Below are 12,107 nucleotides of genomic sequence, written 5' to 3'. Positions count from 1 at the left end.
CATGCTTCATAGTTTTTCCATTTGCTAAAGTTTTACACACGTGCACAAAAATAAACGTCAAAGCTATCCTTCCTTCTCAGTATTAAAACAGAGAAGTTGCTTAATTTTCTAAGAAAAGCCTCAGTTTTTTCGAATTATAAAAATTAATAGCTAAATTGAATAAAACTGATCTTGCTTCCCTCTGCTACGAGCACAACTTAAGTAATAAAGTCTTTATAAAACTTAGTATCTTCTGCACAATTTTTGCTTAAGCAACCCACTCTAAATGACTTTAACGTAGAATCTGCTGTGCTTTAATTTTGAATATTGAACATAAAATCCTCATAAAACCTTATTTTCATGTAAATGCGCATAAAATAGCATTTGCAAAATAAATAGATCATGACAAGATTTAGCTACCTTCTCTTTCGACCCACATTCTAGCGGAGTGGATAAGAACTATGGCGTTTAGTTGCCTCCAATAAAATTCTTAGAAAACAAGGTGTGGTATCGATGACTGCTCGATTACCCGCACCGAAGTTTCATGGTTAAAAATAGATTATAATGCGTTTTTGTTGACTAAAATGTTGTCTACATAATCGATTATCATGGCAAAATTAGATAATGCAATAGATTTTTGATCCCTTATATTCAATTATTTTCAAAAAACAAAAATCCATTATTGTCGATTAAAATCCAATTTTGTTTTCAATATAATCGAATCGATTCAATAGCTTTTTGGAAAACATACTCTACTTTTTCAGCTTTCTGTAAAACTGGAGCGCGAACAAACATTTTTATCCCCACAGCCACGGTTCACGGAACTCTGTCTTCAATTCAGTAAAATTTTGAGTGTGGTTTTTTGTTTTTGTTCCGACTTTCGATACGAAAGTAACGGAATATTTGTGCTCGGGGTGGGTTTTTTTTTCTTCAGACAAATTTCGACTTTTTAACTAGCCATTTTTGACGGAATTTTTTTGTATCATTCAAAAATAATTGTTCTCCTGAGCTCAAATTTTCACCTGTGATCATTTTTCATAAAGCTATGGGGGTTTAAAGATTGCCATTTTGGCCAATTTGGGATAATTAACGCGCGATATATTTCACGATATTAACGCGTAAGCGGAGAGTTAATCCGTCTTAAAATCGTTCCAAATTGGTTGAAAGAAGCTTATTTGCCATAACTGTTTTGTTACAAGGAGCAAAATCTATCCTTTTGTACTTTATATGGCTTGTGGGGGGATGATTTTTATTTTAAAAAAATAAATGAAAAAAAAATGAAAATTTTTTTTCTAAAAATTGAAATTTCTAAGGTTTTTACTGCTCCATAAAGTTTTAAAAGGCAGTCGGAACATTCAGGGATTCACTGATACGAGCAGTCTTGTTTAATTTTAAGAAGTAAATTCTCAGTGGTGTAAATTTTAATGAACCATACGATGTAAATCAATTTTTCAAAAATTGTCATTGTTCCGACCTTTGAAAATAGGGAGGAACTTTGTATCCAGGTGTGTTTTTTTGTTTTCCACGCAAAATCAGGTACCACAAATAATCCTCTGACTGGGTTGAAAGTTGCCAAATTTTTTTTATAGTGTTGAGAAAAATCGGTTTGAAATTTTTAATTTTTTTTTGTGTTGATTTGAGCGAATAAAGCAAGCGAGCAGACTTACAACAGCTAAATTATGCCCAATTTAATACCTTAAAACTTAATTTTTAGCAAGTAAACTAGTTTTTGAAGTTTTTTAGCTTCATTTTGGAAACCAAAAACTTCACAAAAATTTTCTGCGAAAAATTATGAAAAAAAAGTTACTTTTTTAACTTTTTTTGGTTTTTTAGTTAATTTTCCACAAAAGTTTTGTCCGTTTGCCTATGCTACTTGGACTGTCTAATATGCCTAAATTATTTTTTTTACGTCAGATGTTTTTATCACACCTAGCAGAAAAAACTAAATTTGGAAAAAATTTGGAAAAAAAATTCTAAGCCGTAGTTTTCAACAGACTGTGGTCGGAACAATCTGTGCTACTTGCACAGTAACCGGCTAACCCTGTTTTTCATTGAGTGGCCGGAACAATTTGAGCTACCGATCAATAATATTGGTGTATGTTAGTTAGTTTAAACGTTTTTGAAAAACGTTTATAACAATTTTCTGTAAAAATTTGGTGAAGTTAAAGCCTAAATCTAAATTAAATGGATAGTAAATGATCAAAAAGGATGACTTCCGCAATTCCATAATCCACAATAATTGACTATGGATGTAAAATTCAGACCCCAAAATTGATAAAGTTGTCGTTATAATTGATTTTTTTCTCGATATCCATCTTCTGGCCTTATAATTGGTTATAACCCAATATATTAACCACTGGAGACGTTTCTGCTAGCTAAAACTTCGCAAAGAAACTGTTGTCTCCAACTATTGGAACTCAAATGAAAACTTCTTATTTTCACATATTCGCTCTAACGTTGTTGCCAACACTCGATAAACTTGAAACACACTTTTTGAAGAAAAAAAACCTAAATTTAAAGAACCTAAACTTTGTTCAAAAAAGGTTGATCAGGAAACATCTGTTGCAGCGCAAATAAGATCAAGCCAATTAACACAAAATAAAGCGGCCAAAATCAGTGTTTCTACGTCTGGACCACATTCTTCAACACATTCATTCTACATTCTTAAACTCAAAAAAATAATGCTGAATCTAATTGGCTAATCAGACACTCAAATTTAAACAACATGGTCCAACATTTCAATTAAAATAACAAAAAAAAATAGAACTTTCTTTCAACTGAAGCTGTTTTAAAAATTGTTTTCCTTCTATGCAAAATTTCTCAAGTGACTAGACGAAGCGTAACAATTTGATATTTTCGTCTATTTTTTTTGATCTGCTCAAATTTCAATTGAATTGCATGAAGTAATAGCTTTATTTTGATTGGTTTTATTAGCCGGTTAAATTCGACCGCATAAACTTTTTCTCAAGATAAAAAAATAATGATTTGTGCTTAAGACTCCAAAATGTTTCAACCACAATCGTCGTTATGAGAAAAAAAATTATGAAAAACAATAAGCCTGCTCGTATGAGGGCAACGTCTTGAGCTTTCTGACATTTTTTCAGGGCTATGGAATAGTATTTGCCTAAAAAATTTGTTGAATTTTTCAAAAAAAAATCTAAATTTATTAGGCTTTTTTTTATCATACACCACACGTCAAATAATAAAACAAAAAGATATGTTTTGCTCCTAGTAGCGTATGAATTATGACAAACAGACTGCTTCAATCAATTTAGAACAATTTCTAAGACACATTAAGTCTTACAGATACTATTGTTGAATTTTTCAAAAAAAATCTAAATGTAATAGACTTTATTTATCACCCCACAGGTCAAATAAAAAAAGTAAAAAAATTTTGCTCCTAGTAATGTAGGAACTATGACAAATAGCCTGCTTCATTCCATTTGGAACAATTTCTAAGACATATTCAGTCACCGTTTACGAGTTAATAGCGCAAAGTGTATCCGTTAATTGTCCAATAACTTTACAAAAAAAATCACAATTGAAAATAAAAATCAATTGTAGGGCAAGATAACAAAAATTTTTGGCTGATAGAAAAAAAGTTCGGTCAAAAGAGCTAGTTAAAAGAACACAAATATTCATTCAATTTCCTCGAAAGTAAGAATAAAAACTTTGAAAAAGTCTAAAGAATTGTTAAGTTTTCTTCACATTTTTTCAATCAATTCGGAAAAAGAAAAGAAAATTTTGTGACTAATTTCTTTTAACTGATTATTAAACAATCAAAAATGAACAGATTTCCCATTTTTTACCAACAAATTCATCATGAAACAGGGGGCGGTTGTTAAGTAGATTAAGTTAGAGTTTTTGACCAATCGAAATGCAGCAAAGTTAGAAATCTCAATACAAAACTTTAGTAATGATTTACTTATATAATTTATTTACTAAGTATATTATTTACTTATACTATTTATTTATAGAAGTGGAGATTTTTTAGTATATACCATAGGGGGCGGAGGTTGTTAAGTAGATCCAAGCACTCCAGTATCAAGTGATCACCAATACTTGCTTACAGAATTATCGGATAATTTTTTGGCTCCATTTTTTCCTGATTGGTTATTCAACCGTTTAATTTTAAGTTTAAACAAGACTACTCATCTATCCAGGCAAAAACCTGAAAGTTCCGACTGTCCCTTCATACATATTTACTAGTTTTTGGGGGAAAAATAAAATTATAAGTTTTGGACAATGTCAAAAATCAAGTATGTGAAAATATGAGTCACCCGAAAATAATCCGTTAGATTTGTCAGCCTCAATTCATTTTGGAACGACTATTTGTGCGGGATAATTCATCACGCAAAAGTAGTTTGCGTTACGCTTTCAGGATTATGGATAAAATCTTCAAAGTGCGCATAAATTAGTCCAGAGTATGGCCAAAATGGCAATTTTTAAACTCCCTAAACTGATCGGAGGAAAAAATCGTTTTAATTTTGATTCAAGGGAATCGACATTTTCCATAGGGATCAAAGTTTTGTTAAAAACTATGTTTTCGATCGAAGAAAATAAAAAAAAACCACCACAAGAATAAATATTGCGTTCTAATCGAAAGTCGGAACAAAAATCCAAATCCGCTCTCGCTATCATGTGTTTAACGAGCGACATTTTGTTTTATAACGAAAAAATTTAATTGTCAAAGCCACTTCTACAGTGAGACATTTTGGAATGTAACTTAGGCAATGATTGTTTTGAATGCCTTGCATTGATCGATGCATTGTTGAATTTCAAATGCAGTTATTGAAATAAAGCCCAAGAAAAAACGCTAAAATTTGGCAACAAATTATGCGTTAAATAAAAAATTCAGGAAATGAGTTTAATAAAATATAAGAAAAAATTAACGAAGTTGAACAACGAAAATGTTAAAACAAATTGCAAAAAGTATAGTAAGCATTGCAAAACCACCGTTTCCTTAATATTATATTACTACAACAATTTACCCCTATCACAATTATTAATTCAAGAATCTACAAAAAATTTTCAAGTGGTAGTTTTGATAATCTTCTCCTTTTTATCAATGCTACAGGTTCCCGCAAAGTCAAAAAAAACTTAATAGAAAAAAAAATACAGATTTCAGATCTGTTGTAATTTTTCTGCTAAAACTTTGATTATGTATTATCATAATTGATTATAAAGCAAAAAAAATTGTTCTGCACTTTTTCAATATATTATTATCACCACAACAGATTAAAACTGCTTTTTCTTTATCAATTTTTAAGCACACTTTATATAGATCGTGTAAATAAAAACTACAGATGATAATACTTTTTTATACAGATACCGTTTTATACACATTAGATACCGTTGAAATACGGTTTAAATGCAGACTATATTTTGATTATATACAGAATAAATACAAATTTTTTCAGACTATATACATAATATAAACAGGTTAATTACTGATTTTCTCAACATACTCGCTTATTAGATAATATGAGTATACTGAAATAAACTTAAAATGTAAGCTTTTCAGTAAAACTTTGCTCCAAATTTGAGAAAAATTTTCATTATCAGTGATGAGAAATATCTAGGAGCAAAAACTAATTGTTCTAATTAGCTTTTTTTGATTTTTTGTTGATATTTTTTATTAACAAAATTGTGCTAAAAAGGTTGATTTTTATATGGCATTTAAAGAAATTTTGCTCAAAAAAAATGTTTTTTTAATCGCGGCAAATTGCAAAAATTTAGTTTGCCTCATTTGTATGTGTTCAGCTCAAAATAACTTTGGAGCGGATTTCTCTAGCACACAAAATTTAGCAAATTTGTATGGGCAAGATCATTAATTTAAGTTTTGGTTGGTCAAAACTTAAATTGTTACAATCACTAAAGTTTTTGAAAAAATAATCGGTTTTATACAAGCTTCATACAGATATATATTGAGCTGAACACATACAAATGAGGCAAACTAAATTTTTGCATTTTGCCGCGATTAAAAAAACTCTTTTTTGTGCAAAAGAAAGGTACTTCTTGTAATTACTTAATCTGGGTTTTTTGTGCAAACTTTGATATTTATTCGAACTGTCGTGCGTTTGAATGTTTTTTACGGAGTGATTTATAATATTTAAGCATTTTTACTTGGTGACCATTTTTCTAATGAAGGTAATAAAGAAAAGTCTGGGAATTTTATTATCCCTGTTCGCTTTTCTGTTAATCAAATGAAGTTTTTAAATTTAGCTTCATGTCCAGAGTTCATCTGAAAGTCTTATTGGCGAATGACCAGAAGACGAGTGTGATTTTGATAGTGAACTTGGTGAAGAGCAAAACAAACCAAATGATAAAGTTTTGACGGGTGATTGAACGAATTAGGTGGTAAACGAAAATAAGACTAATTGCTGTAATACATAGTGATTCAAAATAAGGCTAAAAAATTTCTTCTACTTGGGTGCCTTGCTTCTGCTTTGTTTGATTTATTGTTTCTCAAATTTGGGTCTATGACAACAAGCCGACGGGACTTCAAGACACATGGACTTCAGGCCGAAATTCAAACTTTACAAGCACCTCAAAACTCACAAGTAAAACGTTTGTTTTCAGAAGTTTAGCTGATAACAATCGTTCTTCATCGCAATTTATCACTTAAGAGTTGCATCAGGTGTGTACATATCAACCGAATTGTGAAATGCCTAAATTACACGCATGAAAAAACCTGTTGAACAATGTTTTAAATTTTAACATTCCTTAACGTCATTTAGAGGCTCAAAATTTATGAAACAACCAATGATTTGTAAAGAAAGCTCATAAATTTGAGAAAGTCATCAGAACAGTTTTCAAATGATTCAAAATTTTTTGAATTTTGACAAAATGTTCAGTTGAAGCTTAATTTTACACAATTCGGCTTGAAGTCCTGTCGGCTTGATGTCTGGTACCCCTCATAAGTGCCTATTAAGTTCAATGTCTGAATCAGACCCGTGTTCTTCTGATTAAATTTTTTTATAATATTCCAAAATTTTACAGAAATTTGGCTCGAACTCTTCCATCTTTTTTCTGAATCGGGGGGAATAAATGGTTAATGGTTGCTCTAGAATTCTTTTAAGGTGTGCAAAAAAATTTCAAATTTTGCGGTTTTTACCATATTCATTCAATTTGCCTAACCAGTTTAACTAAAACAGAAATTTCTTAGCGTCTGTCAGGAAATACTCTTTCTTCATTTGTGTTTGAACAAATCGATTCTTTTCATTATTGAAAAAAGTTTTTGGATTAGCTTCTGTGAAATTCTATTCAATCAAAAATGAACCACAAGGGTAAAAATTTGGATTGAAACTTTTTTAAAAAATTTTATTTAGGTTAATTTTTTTCTTTAAAACAGCTGCATAAATTCAAATAAAGCGCAATTGGCACAACGCACATCTGATTAGCAGAGAAATGAACCCAAAATTATTTTGAAATATTTAGTCGAAAATAGTTGGAATGAAAGTCGTGCCGAAGTTGGGGTGCCATATTCAGAATTTCATAGACTCAAATAGTAGTCATTTGTATCAAACACGCATGAACCCTAAGCGAGTCAGAGTCAAAAGCATGTCTCAGAAAATAAGTACAAACAAAGTCTGAGGATATCTACAAAAAGCGTAGCAAAGTTTGAACACATCTAAATATAGGCCAAAACAAAGCCTTGGCATAGTCTGAAACACACTTTAACACAGAGGCGAGTGAAGCTGAGCTTTGCACCACTTGCGATTTGAATAAACTGCCAAAGTTCAAAAGATAGGTTTCAAACGAAAAATTAGAACATAATTATGATGAAGAAATCGTCGGCTAAAATATGAAGAAGCATCGAACTTCAATTCTGGAAAATTATGAGTTTTTCCGAAATTTCTAAATTTATTTCCGAAACTTTTTGACATACTAAAACAATACGCTATTTAGCCGATTCGAGTTGAAGTTTTATGAAAATAAAACATACAAAAGTAACTAAAACTAAGACTAGCTTCACACATTTTCAGTAAGAAAAGAATAAGACACCATAAATCCGACAAATTTAAAATTAAACACAAAAAATGTATATTTCTAGCAGAAAAATTATATTATGCTTAGTTTTCTACCAGAAAATTTTGGCGTATAAAAATACAATTACAACTTTAAGTTAAATTATTTAGCCTTCTAACCTTTATAAAAAAAAATTCAAATGAGCGGTTTAGTTGACTGGTAAAAACTGAGTGGAAACTAAGACGACAAAAATGAACCAAAAACAACGAAGTCGAAAATTCAAAATAAAATCAAAGAAATTTCATTAAAAAACTTTGAACAGCAAATTTATTAGAAAAAACACTAATAAGGATACACGATGGTAGTAATAGACACAATTTAAATTATATCGCTGCAAATAGTAGATACTGCATGCTGCATTGTGCATAGTACACCGCTGCACATACTGCATGCATCTCGTGTACTGCCTGATTGCTGAAATCTGTGAACAAAGTGGTTTACGAGGGAAAAAAGTCTGGTACCCGATTGCAAAACCCTTGGTTTTCGCAAGGGTAAACAACTTTGTGAAAAAAATCTCAAACAAAGTTCCAAACTAGAAGCACCAAAGTCTTTCACAAGATCGCACAACAGGATAAAAATATAATTCAACTTTAAAAAAATTTTAAGCGAATGAATTTTTGTACATATTTTGTTTTAAGAAACATGATTATGAATTGAGAGCTGATGGTGAATCTTTTTCAAAGCACTATTTGTATCAAAACTCTCCATGACACGGTCTGAAGAGGAATTTTTTAGTCCACACAATCTGCGCGAATAGTTTAGGCCCTCATTATCAGCACGTTTATATTTTTGATCTTTATGGTGGTCCCAAACAACCCTTCTCCCCGTCTCCCAATTCATATTTTTTGATTTTGAGGTCTATTTGACATGAACATATGAAGTACTGATTTCCGATGTCTGACCATGTCAACTTGGTTTCCGTTGTTCCAAAATCTGAAAGAGAGTAACGATTTTGACCACGTTTTGAGAGTTTTGATCCAAAAAAACACCTGGTAAAACTTTTTCACAGTAGCTGAAGATTGCACTTGTTACAATTTGTCTGCTTTTTTTCTGTGAATTTTTTCAAATTTGCCACTCTAAATAAACAAAATTTGGATAACAAAAAGAAATGTCTATGGTGGAAAACCAAGTCTTTATAAAGAGCAGTTATAAATACAGAGACAGACAATTAATAGAAAAGTTTCAATGCTTTAAATATCTAAGCGTTAATTACCTTTAAATGCTTCAAATACCGGATTCGAAAATATGTATTCTTTACCCCATCGATAACAAAATTGCAAGCTTCAGTTCTGAGGAGTCTTTCATCAAATAGACGAAGACTTAACGTCAAAACAATTGATCATAGCGTACAAAACTTAGACTCATCCAGTTCAGCAATATGGAATATTTGCATACGCTAACACTGACATCTGATCAATCACAGCTGTTCAAATGAAATTTGAATTTATCATCAAAGTGTCAAATTAAAAAGTCAAAAACGAGTCAGTTTGTGATGTAAGAGCAAAAAACAAATATTTTTACCAATAAACATTTTTGCACAAGAAAAACTGAAACTTTTGACCAAAAAAGTCCTCCATTAATTGATCTACTTAAAAATGACGAGATAGCTCGATCATAAAAAAAGCTAAATTTGGCTAAAAAAATTGCCATTAATTCAAATTTATAAACATTAAAAGTCTTTGCAAGTAATATAAATATCAGAAAAACATTCAGCATGATTATTTCTTTCGTCCCAAATTAGATAAACTCTATTAGAACATCCACGACGGCTATAATAATGGTAAACCTAGATTGGAGACAATTTATTATTACGTCTCTATAAATAGTGGTAAGGAAATCTGTTTTGGTTCCACTTAATTTGAGGTGCCTCAAAAAGCTCTAAAATGTTAAATGGATTTCAAAAAAAAGCGTTTGAAAAAATTTTCTCAGCATCAAAAAAAGCTGGTCCGAACTTTTTGCTATCAAGTCTCAAATTTAAGGTCCTTTTGAATTTTTACTTCATTTCATAAATATTTAATTTTAACCTAAGAGCGTACTATGTTTTGAAGGCATACTAAGAAAGGAGGTTATATGAACTTAACATCTTCTGCTAAAAAAAAACAAATCTTTTGGCTCAAAAAAAAACTTTTTTGAATTAAAAACTGGAGAATATTGATGCTTTTTGAAAAAAAAAACAAATTTTTTCTAAAATTTCTAAAATGTCAATTATGGTCCGGTTATTCTGTGGTACTTGCAGAGCAACCGATTGCTCTTCTATATGTTGAGGCTCTATTTTTCTGGAATTTGCTGTACAGCTATTTCTGTAGAATTCTTCTGCTCTCTCGCATCCCAAGGGAGTGGCTTAATTACTAAGAGTTAGACAGTAAAAAAAAGCGTAAAAAATGAAAAAAACAAACACTGCTGCCCGAACGATGAAAGTCAAACTATTTGGCCGAGTTCAAACAAATTTTGCACATGTTAGTAGAAATAGTCTTCACTCTTTAAGCTGCCCGAGTCGAGATTTTTCACCTAATTTGAAGCAAGATTTGAGCGGTTTGAGCGGTTTTTTTAGACAATTACGCTCAAAATCTTGCTTCAAAATGAGCGGTTTGAGCGGTTTTTCAACGGTTTATCTAAAAAAAAAACGCTCAAAAACCGCGCAAGATTTGAACGGTTTTGAGCGGTTTATCTAAAAAAACCGCTCAAAAACGGCGCAAGATTTAATAATAAAAAAGTCGACCACAGAGGGATTCGAACCCGCAATCTTCTGATTCGAAGTCAGACGCCTTATCCGTTATACTCATTCCACTGACAGAGGGGGCACGTCGTGGTTGGGGGTTTCGTGGGGGGATGGTTAAACGTGAGGGGGTTACGTCGTGGGTTGGGGGGTACGTTGAGGGGGGGTACGTTGGGGGGGGGGGGGGGGGGGGGTACGTTGGTGGGGGGGTTTGTTGGATGTTGGATACGTTCAGGGGGTACATTGGGGGGAGGGAATACGTTGGCGGGGGGAGGGGGGGGGGGTAAGTTGGGGCGGGGGGGGGGGGGGTGGGGTTGTTGACGTGAAGAGCTGGTCAAAAATGCTGTTTTTGGGCGCTTTTTGGAAAATTAGCTTTTGGAGAGACATAATTTTTGTCGCCCCTGGATGAACGTGTTCGTTCGAGTTTTGCAGAGAAGAGAAACATTGAGTCTGGGACCTCGACCCGGGAAGATCGCTCAAAAACCGCTCAAATCTTGCTTGAAAAACCGTTCAAAAATCACCGCAAGAAATGAGCGGTTTTTGAGCGGTTTTTTAAGCAAGATTTGAGCGGTTTCAGCGGTTTTTCCAAAAAAAACTGCCCAAACCGCTCAAACCGCTCAAATCTTGCTGGAAAACCGCTCAAACCGCTCAAATCATGAGCGGTTTTTGAGCGGGATCTCGACCCGGGTGTAGTATGCATGATACAAGCTTACTTTTCCCTGATTTATCAACATAAGAATAGATATAGCATATAAATATTCAGACTTTTGCATTTGACTAATAAATAACTTTTCCTTCAGATTTTATTGATATTGTTTTGCGGACCAAAAATAACGTTTTCAAGGGGTGTCCCCACGAGGGCGTAACCTCATAAATAATTCTTTTTTGTCCTTTTCGCCCTATTTAATTCTCAGTTCATTTCACCGCTAGATTATCACAACCACATCTCTTTTTAAAGCCATTGTAAAGCTGACAAATCGCCATTTAGTATAACAAAAGCTGGCAGGTGGAAAAACAGCGCAAAACAATTATCATTCAACCATTTGGTTATAAAATGCGGCCAATGTCAAATTCCATCTGGTATGAACATGTAATTTGAACAACTGCAAACGAGGGAACTTTTTTTGATCAGAAGATCTCAATCGACAATAAATTACTTCCTTTTTGGTTAAGTATAACAATTTTCCCTCCCTAAAGACATATTAAAAGTGATTAAGGCGAGCAAATTTCCCGCCTCAACAGGAAACGTTGATGCCGAATACCTTTTAAAGCATTTTGAACATCGCCTAATTCGATTACATTCTGCTGAATAAATCTAATGCGCTGATAAAGTTGCGCTGACCTTCTCAAATTGCTTCTTCAGACATCTTAAAAAGCAGAC

The 12,107-nt window shown here is 32.4% G+C and overlaps 1 protein-coding gene across 1 annotated transcript in view; it reads left to right on the top strand.

Annotated features, from left to right (window-relative positions):
* Positions 1 to 12,107, top strand: part of LOC134846936 (zinc finger FYVE domain-containing protein 1-like) — a 436,861-nt gene that overhangs the window by 318,453 nt on the left and 106,301 nt on the right. The gene's annotated exons all lie outside the window — the stretch shown is intronic.

The sequence above is a fragment of the Symsagittifera roscoffensis genome, chromosome 1 (genome assembly GCF_963678635.1).
Source record: "Symsagittifera roscoffensis chromosome 1, txSymRosc1.1, whole genome shotgun sequence".
NCBI lineage: Eukaryota > Metazoa > Xenacoelomorpha > Acoela > Convolutidae > Symsagittifera > Symsagittifera roscoffensis.
The sequence above is the reverse complement of the archived record's forward strand: the minus strand, read 5'-3'. Positions and strand labels throughout refer to the sequence as shown.